A 13,338-nucleotide genomic window follows, 5' to 3' on the forward strand; every position below is an offset into this window, starting at 1 on the left:
GTTAGATTTATGGAGTTACATACATCTTTTCTCCTAAAAAGGATAGGAATGGAGATTCATTTCAAATGTGAGACTGAACACTTAGAATGAAGTAACAATTTTCATTGAAGAAGCTTTTACTGAATGTGTTAAAAGTGAAGCTTCATTAGGGTTGCAAATATGGTAAAACTTAGAGCTTACATTATGGTGCATGAAACCAATAGGTAGACCACTATCTAAGGGGAGAGTTGAGCAATGACTAAATGGTTAGACTAATGTGGTATATCTTAGGCAGAATTGGGGCACTTAATTTTGTCTTGGAAAATTCAGTTCAGTATCTTCTGAACTGAACTTTAAATGGTATTAAGTAATATATATTTTAAAAATCTGTATATCCTGTAAGATGCACAAATAATGAAGTTGGTATAAAGAAATGTGTAGCAAGGAATGGTTTTCTATAGTAAGGATTTACTATAGAATTTCTATAGTAAGAATATACTCCTTTCCCTAACTTCCCTATTGCCCTTAATGTTTAGCCCTTTACACCAGCCTCAGGTGGCCCAAACAGCACATTTTTTTAGGTTCCTCATCTTCCTGCCATGGTAAAATCAGTGGATTTAATTATTTTATTTTACTAAATATAGCATAAAGAATGAAAACCTAGGTAGGAGCATCCAGATCATTCATATTATAGAATGAAATCAAGTACAACTACATCAAAATTCTTATATCTACTCTGTGAGACCAACTCATTTCCTGAACACAACCTAAATTTTTTTAAAAAAGAGTAAACTAGTTATTTAAAATGATATGGGTATAAAAACAATATATCCAGAGTTGTCAATATAATCACTGGTCTGTTAACTGTAACAGGGGAATAATACTGAAGCAGAAGTAAAATTAATAGGAAAAACAGGACAACTTATTGCAGATTAAACATTCTATAAAGTACTATGACAAATGAACTTAAAAGGTTACTAGCCAGGCTATACAGTTCCAAGGCTTACCAAAGATCATGGAAGCCATCATGTTGCTTCCACTGGTAGGCCCTAATTAATGGCATCTGCTCACCCAGTCCAGTGCTTCCCAGCTGGAGGTGTCCCCTAGGGAACATTTGGCAATGTCTGGAAACTTGTTACTACTGGAGTGGTAGTACTATGGTATCCCGTAAGTAGAAGAAAGGGATATTGCTGAATATCCTGCAATGCAGGACAAGAGCCACAACAAGGAAGTACTCCGTTCAAGATGGTAGTAGTGCCATGTTGAGAAGTTTGTCTTAGGCAAACCAGTCTTGGGATTATCTTTAAATGCTTTCTCTCTTACCATTAGCTCTTCTACATGCTCATTTGCTTCCTTTCAGTTGCTAAATCTTGGGTTTTCGTTGTCTAAAAGTCCCTTGATTCCACCTCTTTGCTCTTGGTACCACCATCACTCTAATTGAAGCCTTCATCAATTTTCATCTGTGTAATTGCAATAACCTCATTGATTTTCTTCTTTGTCCCCTTGCTTTGATTGATCAGTTCATCTTTCCAACCCCAAATCTTGAGTGACTCCACAGTAGGACTCTATCAACAGTTACGTTTTCCTCTTCATATTCGAGCTAACCTGGATTACACAAAGCTTTTGTATAAAGGAAAGTCTGTCTCTTCTTCCTGAAACTTGATCTTTGCCTGTTCTAAATGCTACTCATCCTTAAAACATTTTTTCTCCCTCTTTGCAGCTTTCCTTGATGACTCCCAAAATAAGTATCTTTGTCAGTCACACTGCCTTCTCTAATACATTTGCAGCATCCCATTTATATTACAAGCTTCTTCAAGTCAGGGAATGTTTTTTAGTCATCTTTAAAGCACTTTTTGTTCTTTGTTCAGTGCCTTTTTTATTTAGTAAATATTTGTTGCATTGAAATAAGATAATTAGAAGGAATATTTCTAATCTTTATGAACAATCCCTGAATTTATGTTGCTCTTTTATATACTTATCATTGAAACTTTCCTGTTAAAGAAAACCTGGCTTATAAAGTCCAAATAGCTCAAAGAATGTGACATGGGCTGGGTGTATATGTAACTCATTGGTAGAGCACTTGCCTACCAATAGTAGTATATGGAGGCCTTAGGTTTGGTTCAATCCCTAGTGCTGGATGGAAAAAAAATTGTATTCAACAAATACTATGTTCTCCCAATTTTTCTGAGAATCTTGGAAACCCCCTGATCCGTTCTACTTCCCCTCCATCCTGTATGGCACCTCTCCTACCACCCTGCTTCATGTTTTCACTGTCAGTTGCCTTGCAAGGGTTCTTATGTATGTTCTTTGAAATCTTCAGGATTTTGCTGATTCAAAGGATGTCCTCTATCTGATGTTAGGCAGATCCTAGGAACGTACATATTCGGTGTACCAAACTGAGAACACTTACGTATCAAGTAGACAGTATTCATCTATAGTTTTATTTTATGTGGTGCTGAGGATCAAACCCAGGCACTCTACCACTGAGCCACAACCCCAGCCTGTAATGTATTTTTTATTTTTATTTTTAGGCAAGAATAGAAGTTTATATTTTTGTCTCATGTACCTGGTTTTGTGAAAAAAATTCTAATAAAATACTTTAAAGCAATATATATAGACACACACACATGCTATGGACTGGTGATGTAGCTTAGAGGTAGAGCACTTTCCTGGGTTTGCAAGGCCTGGGGTTTGAGCCCCAGCAGTGAGCACTGCAAAAAGGATGTGAACATTTTATTTTCTCTGGTATAGAGTGAAGATAGTGGTTGCCTGAAAAGGAAGAAATTAGGTAAATATCACAAAATTACATTTTAATATGAAATTTATTTAGCATGAATTTCTTCCACTAATACTGTGACTTTTTTTTTTTTTTTTTTTTTTTTTTGATATCAGGGATCGAACCCAGGGGCACTTAACCATTGGGCCACATTCCCAACCCTTTTTTGTATTTTATTTAGAGACAAGGTCTTGCTGAATTGCTAAGTGCCTCACTAAATTGCTGAGGCTGACATTGAACTCACGATCCTCCTGCCTCAGCCTCCCTAGCTGGGATTACAGGCATGTGACACTGCGCCCAGCCAGAATTTTAGAATTAGAGTGCTTTTCTTGTAGTTTGTGTTCTTTATTACTGTTAGTAATGGACTTTCTCTGATGTTCTTTTTGTTTTAACTTCATGATTGTTTAAATCTATTTTAGTACTTTTTTTTCTTTTTTTAAATCTAGAACAAGGGACAAGCATCTATGCTGAACAATAGGTGATTATACTTTATTAATAGGCAAGAACATAAGAAACAACTAAGCCCTGGAGGGCAATATTATTAAACCATGTAAACTATTTTCAGGAGCAGTAAGCAGCAACTCCTTTTCAGTTCTTATAAGCTATGCAGTGGAATCCTAGTGAGGGACTCAACCACGAAGCTTAGAAGGATTTAAATAACTAGAGAGTAAAGTATTAAAATAAAGAAGCCCCTTTATGAAAGTTAATATTAAACAAATTAGAATTTCTGCAAGTAAATGAAAAAAATCAGTCTTTTTACTAGCTGCCTTAAATTTTAAAGGAAAATCTTGTAGAATAAAATCATCCCCCCACACAAAACTTAAGTAAAAAATTTTAAAATCTAAAAAAACTCAAATACACAAAGAAGTACGGGGGGGATAAAAGGTCTTTTACAAAAATCACTCAAATACATGGAGAGGGTACAAAAAGGATGTGTTTTATTAGAGTGCTAGAAAAATTCAGAGAAATTGCTCGAGTTTCATCCAGAGCTAATGAATACCTATCATGCATTCTGGAGGACTATCCTTTGCAAAGACAAAACCCAAGGTCAGAGTTTAACCTAAGGATTACAGATACCTGGGCTATAGTGCATTCGACTGGACTGTAAATTCTGATATTCGTGATCCTCAGTTCTCAAGGGAAATAAGAACTTGGTCAATTTTCACTGCACTCAGAGAAGGCCTGAACCATTTACTCCAGTAGAACAAGTAGTAGTTCTTTCCTTAACCCATCCCAAGAAAGTGAAGCCAGAAGAGTTATGGAGTACTGTTTCTTTGAAGAGGGAACTGTTCCTCTTCGAAGGAACTGTTCATCTTCAAAGGAACAGACTCGGTATCCAAAGTAGTGTTAACATTTTTCATTACTTACTCAGACTAATTACTTGTGATTAAACTTGTATTTGCTCAGGAAACATACAGGCCTGCCCTCTAGACTTAAGCAATTGGACAGTACTTAGAGCTACCTTTGCCCCACCCTTAATTCTGACATTGAAAGGACATCACAAGTAGCTCCTTAGAATTGTCATGGACATGGGATAAAGGAAATTGACCTGGGGGCTGGTTCAAAGTCTAACTTTAGTTTTCAGCATATCAATAGATTGTTGAAGGAAATTTGGCAGCAGAACCCTCTAACAAAAAGAAATATAAAATGAAGTGTTCTGAAAAAAAATAAAATAGGCTCATAAAACCTACATAGTGGCAGTGAGACATATCTATACTAAATACTTATATGGAATTTATTTGAAATTCAAATTAAATTGGACATCCAGTTTTTTATTTGTTAAATCTGTCAACCTTACATTCATTCTAAAAAAGGATTCTATCTTCCTTACTACAAAGAAACATAGAATACATTATTATTGGTTATAATAGAAATGATTGTATCAAATGCCTACTACCAATTCAAGTTTATTATGTATTTTTAAATTATAAGACTGTGATAGTCCAACTATACTAAGGAATTGTGTATTAGAATTGCATTGCTGTTTATGAAATTAATAGAGGATAATTTTTATTATCATTTTATTTTTATTAGAACATTATAGTTATACACTATAGCTGGGTTCATCCAAACAATACATTCATGAAATCCAACCACTCCATTTCAGTCCCAGTTCCTCTCCTACCCACTCCCTTCACCCTTATGTGGTGCTTTTCACACACACAAAAGTAGAATTCCCTGTGGTTTGTCTATATATGCACATGATGTAATTTGTTAGATTCACTCCACATTTTCTCCCATTTCCCATCCCTCCTTCCTTCCCTTCAGAGTTCTTCTCTACTGACCTTTCCTATATCTTTATGATATCCAATCCCCACCTCCCACCCTTTTCCTTATTTTGCTGTAGCTTCCACATATAAGAAAAAACATTCAACCATTGAATCTGCCTTATTTCACTTAGCATTATGTCCTCCATTTCCATCTATTTATCAGCAAACACCATAATATCATTCTTCTTTAGGCGGAATAAAACTCCATTGTGTGTATTTACCACATTTTCTTCATTCATTCATCTATTGATGGGCACTGGGCTGATTAAAATTTTTTAATTAAAAAAGATCATAGCACTGTACATGTCTCCCCAGTGAACTTCCATTATTGCTGAAGTAAGCTGACATGAGCTCAGTTAAATACCCACTGTGACACGTACTTTACTTTACTGAGACCCAGAGCAATCATTGCTGCATTTGATAAGACACTGAACAGCACTGAAGTTTTTTTTCTGGCAGAACTTTGCATATGATTATGAGATGGACATACCAACTTTTTGTGTTTTGGAGCATCTGAAATGTAGGAATTCTGAATGAGATACCAATCTATTTTACATGCTTTGTTAAAATGTCAAAGCCATATTATTCCTTTAAAAATGAAGTGAAGGGTACATTGGAAGATAATACATTTTTTACATTACTGGATCTTCTGGAGTCCTGGATTTTTCAAAATGACTGGACAACAATCATCTTTATAATTTTCCTAGGAATTATTTTTGAAATAATACTCATAAAAATTTGTGAATTCTTTACAGAGAAGACTATACCTCCAGAAATAGATAGTTCAATTTCCTGGGAGGTAAGAATAAATGTTGACTTCCCCGGCTCCTATTTTTCAGAATTATACATCAGAATAATTAGTAGCATTTTTAACTTTGATATTTGTATTACTTCACTAATATTTTATTTTCTCTCCTGAAATAGAGTGAAGATAGTAGTTGCCTGAAAAGCAAGAAATTGGGTAAATATCACAAAATTACATATTTTAATATAAAATTTATTTAGCATGAATTTCTTCCACTGATACTGTGACTTTTTAATTCCCATTTTGCTCTAGGGAATTGGTCCATCATTCCACCATCTTCAGAAGAAGGGTAAGTGATACATTTTGAAATTAAGTGAGCTAGCTTGGTTGCATTCTATTAAAAAGTACATTTTCTTGAATTTCAGAGGATTTTCTGACGTATAAGGGACTATAACTGTTCAACATTAGAATTCAATCTAACATTTATTTTAAATGATTATTTTCCAAGTTGTGTTAAGGACTTTTCACATACTTATATGATCCTTCAAAGTAGGTAATGTTTTGTTTTTATAGATAAGGAAGAATTAAGCTTGGAGAGGCTAAGTGACTTCCTTTCTTATAATAAGTTCTTTCTCACTACACACAAAGCGGTAGTGACCACCACTTCTTACACTCCATGATCAAAAAAAAAAAAATTCATTTAGCATCTACTGTGGACCAAGCTAACACCAGGTGCTACAAATTCGACATAAAAGGACTTTATAGTATCAGAACCTTATCAGCAGGCTAAAGGTAGCTCAGTGCTAAGGATGAAATACTGGCATCAGCACTACTCTGGTTGCTATCAATATTTTAGTTGTTTTCACTGAAAATTTGTTCAACCATTATTAGGTATCTACTATACAATGGACATTGTTTGATAGTAGGTTATTAAAGGTAAGATAATCTCTGATCTCAAAAACTTATATTTTTGTGGAGAGACATATACATTAATGCTAGTTGCCTTGTGGTATGGTAACAGTGATAGAAATATGACAACAACATTTAGGAGCTACCCACGCCAGCCTTAAGATGTCAGGAGTGGTTTCATCCAGGTTATGCTGGAGTTTTTGGACCAGTGAAAATTAGCCTGAAAAAGAGAGTTGGGAGGATAAGAAAGGTATTCCAGGACGTGAGCAAAGCAAAGAAGAAAGAAACAGCAGACTATGTGAAAGAAATGACAGTTATTTCAGAGTTGCTGTAATGTTAACATTCACTCAGAGATAGTAGGAAGAGATAAATGTGAGGGGGTACACAGGGTCAAATCATGGAGGGCTCTCTATACCATGTTAAGAAACTTGGACTGAATTATGTAGACAGTATCTATTAAAGCTACTTAAGCATGAGTTTGTGTTTCAGCTAGGCCACTTTTTAAAAATAAATATCAAAAAGTTCATATTTGCATCAACAAATTCAATCAATCAAATTGTGGCATATAGATCTTTACCACAAAATTCCACTTGATAAATGTAGAAATAATTAAAAAGAGAAAACCATCACTAAACAGACATCATATAATAATTGATACAGATGATTTGCCATTGCATGATTAAACCATGTAGAGAAATTATTATGAGAAACAGATATTTACATCACCTCAAAGAATCATCCTTAAAAAATAATTACTATTACAAAGGGAAAAATAATTTCTTTAACAGATAAATCTGCCAGACAACACACGTTAACCAGGAATCAAGTTGGGAATTATCAATAATAGGATATATCAATAACATATTGAGGCACTAAGAAGAAAATATCACACTATTGTTTCTCTGCCATCATGAATTTCATTCTAAATAATGAGAAATCACTAGATAAATCAAAACTTAGGAACATTCTGCACAGTGGCTGACCTTAAAAACTGTCAATATAGTGAAAGAAAATGAAAAATCCAAGAATTGCATGCTAAGAATTAGTACATATCTACTTTGTAGATCTCAAGAGTTTATTGTTATTTTGTCTACTTTATCTCTGGTCTCTTTTTTTTTTTTTTTCAGTTCATTTTAGGTACACATGACAGTAGAGTGTATTTTGACATATTGTACACACCTGGAGTATAACTTATTTTTTTAGGATCCCATTCTTGTGGTTGTACATGATGTGGAGTTTCACTGGTGGTATATTCACATATGAACACAGGAGAGTTATGTCTGATTCATTTCACGATCTTTTTTGAAGACTAAATATAAAGATTGCTTTCTTAGTCTAATGTCTTTCATTTGCCAGTTGTATAGGGCTTTTTAAAGTTATGCAGGTCATTTTATGTCGTGTTGGGTCCTAGAAGCTGTAGTTGTGAGGTGGGTATCTTGAGAAGCTAGAGCACTCTCTGGAGGTACAGATGGGATCCTTTTTTGGGAGCTGGGGTGCAACTTGGGCACCTCAGTGACACAGAGTAAATCCAGCTGGACTGACTGAGTCCGTGTTTGAAGCATTTCAGGGCTAAGGCATGCACTGTGATCCAGGGTTCACATAGAATTCAAAGCCAAAGGGTTCACAGGTAAGGATATTTCCAAAGAAATGGGAGAGAAGGATTTTCTGCTTCAGAGTCAGAGACAAGGCACTCTTTATGCCATTGTTCCTTGCCTACCTAGGCAGTATTAATTCTTCAGTAGCTCCTGTGTAGGGGATACTAGGGGAGGATATAGCAGTCACTCCTAAATTGAACTTTCACTTTCCATGATTTCAGTTACCCAATGTCAACTATGGTCTGAAAATTTAACAGAAAATTCTAGAAATAAACTTTTAAATTGCACACCATTCTGAGTAGCATGATGAAATCTCATGCCAATCCATTCTGTTCTGCCCAGCATGTGCATTGTCCCTTAGTCCAGCATATTCACACTGTATATGCCATCTTCCTGTTAGCCACTAAATGCTGGTTATCAGCCTATGTTCAAGTAATCTTTATTTACTTAAAAGCAGCTCCAAAGCATGAGAGCAGTGATGCTGGCAATAGTAGATATGCACAAGAGAAGCCACATAGAGCTTCCTTTAAGTAAAAAGATGAAAGTAAAGCAAGATTTTTTGAAACAGAAAGAGACCACATTTATACAACATTCATTATACTATATTGTTATTATTGTTCCACTTTATTATTAATCTACTGCTGGGCCTAATTTATAAATTAAACTTTAGGGGGTTTAATCCCCAGCACCACGAAGAAACACATAAGTAAACTTCATCATAGGTAGATATATATAAGTAAAAGTATATATAAGGTTTAGTACTATCAGTGGGGTCTTGGAACATATTCCTGGGGATAAGAGTGGGCTACTGTAACTGAGAAGAGATTAGTGCAATGACATTAAGAGGAGGAATAGGGAAGAGATATGGCTCCTATAACAGCAACACATTGTGGGGAAATCCACAAATATTGGGTTAAAAATGGTGTAACTTCTTATCATGCCTCTTAACCAGTGGCATGGATTTGGGCTGATAGTTTGAAGTCACTATACTCCCCCTCCTTGTTATCAAAGTAGGAGTTAGAAGAACTACCTATTAGGGGTATCATCAAGTTTGGTTAAAATGATATGTGTAACAAGGCAAAAATATTTTACCCTAGCACTATAATTTCCTCTTGGAGACAGACCTATATTTGAGATAGCATTTTAAAAGATTAGTTTGAAATAGAAGGGTTTGAATATTGTTACAAGTCCAAACCACAAAATGGTTAAAGTACACTGCATTAGAGATACACTGAGTAGATTTTTGTCTTGCTTATGAAATGGGAGAAAGAGGAAACTGAGGCTGGGCATAAAGGATGGAGATGCAAATTAGATTGGTGTGAGACTCAGGACTGTATGGCCTAAAGGATGAATCCACCTCTCACTACCTGAAATCAGGGGAGCCAAGCTGGCTCGGCATGATCTCAGTAAGAAAGCAAACTGCTGGTTTTACATGGGACTTAGGGGGTGATTTGTTTAGGGTTGGCCTCACTTGTAGGTGCATATCATGGGAGAATCTACTACCAGTTACTGGACTTTCAAAGCTTTAACCTGTCATTCACTATTGGTATCAGAAGTATATTTCCTGAAGTGAGTTATCATTGATAAAATACTTTAAAAGCAGATTTGATGTTTATTTTTTACTATGATTATTGAGCTGCCATTGATGGATTTAATTGACTTAGAACCAGTTCTGTTACTACTTAACATGGCTATAAAACTGTCAGTCTTTTCCTAGGAGCACAGGGTGTTCCTGTTAAAATCAAAGGTCAGTGCAGATTTTCTGGTGGGGTAGAGGCTAAAGGACATTTCACAAGTGGGAAGACATAACTGGTGCTTAAGTAGGAGCTCATTACATTCCTTTAATAACTATTTTTTCAGCCTCAAGATCCTCACTAAAGTTAGCCACAATTATGAGTGATTTGTTTAATTCATATGAAATTGAGGAAAGGATTGTATGTTCACATCAGCTTGTTGTAGAGGAAGGTTAGCAATCAGAAGCTTAGTGGGGAATGACCACTTAGCAATATTTACTGAGGGCCTCTCTATGCCAGGCATTGTTCTAGGCTCTTTAGGTACATTAGTGTGAACAAACAGAGATTCCTGCCTTTTTTTCTGTTCTTTTTTTTTTTTTTTCTTTTTTTGGCAGGGGGTAGAGGGAGGATATCCAATAATGAACAATAACATAACAAATTGTACAGTCTGTCAAAGATGATATGTGAAATCAGAGAGAGCCAGGCTGGCCCAACTTGATTTCAGTGAGCAGAGGAAGCTGCTAATCTTACTTTGGATTTGGGGGAATGGTTTGTTTTAGGTTTTTCTTATGTTGGGATTAGATCACACCTGTTCCTACACTAATGTGATTCCTAATCATTTCAGGTAGTGTGTGTGTTTGAAGAGTACACATCATGATGTGAAATGTTGACTTAGTAAGGACAGACCTTGGTACCAAGGACTATGTACTAAAAGTAATAGGTAGATAACAAAAATGTATATACAGCCTATATTAGTTTGCTAGGACTGTCCTAAGAGTGTACCACAGACTGGGTGGCATAAACAACAGATACTACTTCCTCATTGTTCTGGAGCTGGTAAATCCAAGATCAGTGTGTTAGCAGGTCAGGTTTCTCCTGAGCCCTCTCTCCTTGATTTGTAGACAGGCATTTTCTTTCATTTTTTAAATTTTTTTTTTTTTTTTACTCATAGATGGACACAATACCTTTATTTTATTTATTTATTTTTATGTGGTGCCTCACATGTGCTAAGCAGGCACTCTCCCACTGAGCTGCAACCCCAGCCCCAGGCAGGCACTTTCTTGCTATGTCCTCACATGGTCTTTTCTAAGTATGCATATGTCTCTTTGTCCAGATTCCTCTTCTTGATAAGAGTTACACCAAAACTCTTCCCACTGAGATATCTGAAAGGGCTTATTGAACCATTGCAGATGCTAGCCAGAAATGACAGACCAGTTCTGTGACAAGTTCCCATAGCCCCCAGCGGCAAGACTAGGTTGCATTTGGAAAAATGCCCTCTGGACTAGAGCTAAGAGCATTTTAAAATATTTTTTATTTTAAAAGGCAGGCCTAAGTTGTTTACATTGAACTTACATCTTAGGTCATGATTACATGAAGCAGGAAGGCTGTAGGATAGGAGGACAAGACAGAAGGAGAAGTTGTTTCTTCTGAATTGGGTACGGTTGTGAGCAAGGTGCAGCAGCACCTGCGGAGTCATGATTTGAGTTGGGTTAAGGCTGTAATGTACATTCAACAGCGTGAAAAGTTCTTTAGTTCTTTTAGGTCTGTAGCTTGTTAAGTAATTAACTTCCCCCCATCTCACTTCCTTTTTCATCCTCTGGCCCTTTTTAATTAAATTCAGGATATTTCAGAATTTTTCTCTTATTATAAAGGGCACCAGACATATAGAATTAGGACCACATCTTACAGACCCAGTTTAACTCTGTTACTTTTTAAGTCCTTACAGTATTTCACAGCATAATCATTGCCACCACATTAATATATATTCACAAATATTCTGTACACCAAAGACAGTTTAGTAATAAATGATTAAGTAATACCAGCACAATTTAAAAAGCAAAAACCTTCACATAATTGGTTGCACTCCACTTTTTTGAAAAAAAAAAAAAAAAAAAAGGCCTAAAATGACAATTGTGCAGTGAAATACAATATATCCAAATGTAGTCATGTGAATTAGGAACCACCCTTTTGATCTCAGTTAACCTTAATTTCCCATTTCAAAGCCTTATTTCTAAATATGTGCATATTGTGAGTAACGGGGGTTAAGACTTCAACATATGAATTTTGAGAGAACACAATTCAAGCTATATAACATTTTAAAATTCACCAGATATTTTTGTATTGTCTGTAGAAAAATACATAATTATTAGCATAGCCTAAAATACCCCAAATTCTAATTAGCCAAATCCAAATTAGTGAAATTTAACAAATGATTTTTATATTGGGGTAGATCATGATGATTTGATATGCTACCTTTACTTTTTTTTTTTTTTTTTCAGCAAGGGGTATTACTAAAAGTAAGGTCACACTTCCAGTAAACTAGGAGATAACCTGTGTTTCTCAAATAGCTAGTGAGTTATCGTTACCCAGTTTATTTAGTTTCAGTTTTTCATTTTAGATTTGTCCTTTCATGAAACAAGAATTTTTTTTCAAAATTTATCTTGTATCAGATACACTTAAAGGGCAGATTTCTAACTGGGCACAGTGGCATATGCCCATAATCCCAGAGACTCTGGAGGCTAAGGCAGAAGGATTGTGAGTTTACGACCAGTCTCATCAATTTAACAAGATCCTGTCAAAAGAAAAAAAGAAAAAAAATTTAAAAGTTGGGGGATGTAGCTCAGTGGTAGAGCAACCCTGGGTTCAACCCCCAATATGGGAAAAACCTAAAGGATAAAAATAAATAAGTAATAAATAAGCAAACAGCTCAGATTTCTAAACTCTACACCCAGAGCGTCTGACTTAGTATAGGTAGGATGAAGCCTGGGAATTTCTAACAAGTTAGGCCAGGGTTCACCACAAAAACAGAACCAGTGGAACCAATAGAATAGTTGTATGTAATTAGCCCATGCAACTATGGCAACTAACAGGTCCAGAATCTGCAGTTTAAATCCAAGTATTGACAGGCTGGGGAGATAGCTCAGCTGGTAGAGTGCTTGCCTTGCAAGCACAAGGCCCTGAGTTGGATCCCCAGTACCGCAAAAAAAAAAAAAAAAAAAATCCAAGTATTGTATTGGCAGAATTTCCTCTTGCTCTGGAGACACCATTCTTTTGTTCTATATAGGTCTTCAGCTGATTATGTGAGACCTACCCACATTAGAGACCATAATCTTCTTTACCCAGAGTTCATTAATTTAAATGTTAATCTTATCCCCTCACAGAAACATCCAGAATAATGTTTTACCACCTATCTGGTCACAGTGACTCATAAAATTAACCATCATTCCAAATAAAGCTATTGGTCTGAGCACTCATTAGGTTGAGTCTGATCATTTGAGGTAGATGGATATTGGAATTTTGGCAAGTCAGCTGCTATGAATGTTACTCCTCC

General features: G+C 35.7%; 1 protein-coding gene across 1 annotated transcript in view; it reads left to right on the plus strand.

Annotated features, from left to right (window-relative positions):
• Mettl21c (methyltransferase 21C, AARS1 lysine) overlaps window positions 1–13,338 on the plus strand; it is an 86,700-nt gene that overhangs the window by 6,467 nt on the left and 66,895 nt on the right. The window contains exons 2-3 of the mRNA XM_047552185.1: window positions 5,950–5,986; window positions 6,083–6,119. The gene's annotated coding sequence lies outside the window, so the exon portion shown is untranslated. The remainder of the gene's footprint in view (window positions 1–5,949; window positions 5,987–6,082; window positions 6,120–13,338) is intronic.

Source organism: Sciurus carolinensis, chromosome 5 (genome assembly GCF_902686445.1).
Source record: "Sciurus carolinensis chromosome 5, mSciCar1.2, whole genome shotgun sequence".
Taxonomy (NCBI): domain Eukaryota; kingdom Metazoa; phylum Chordata; class Mammalia; order Rodentia; family Sciuridae; genus Sciurus; species Sciurus carolinensis.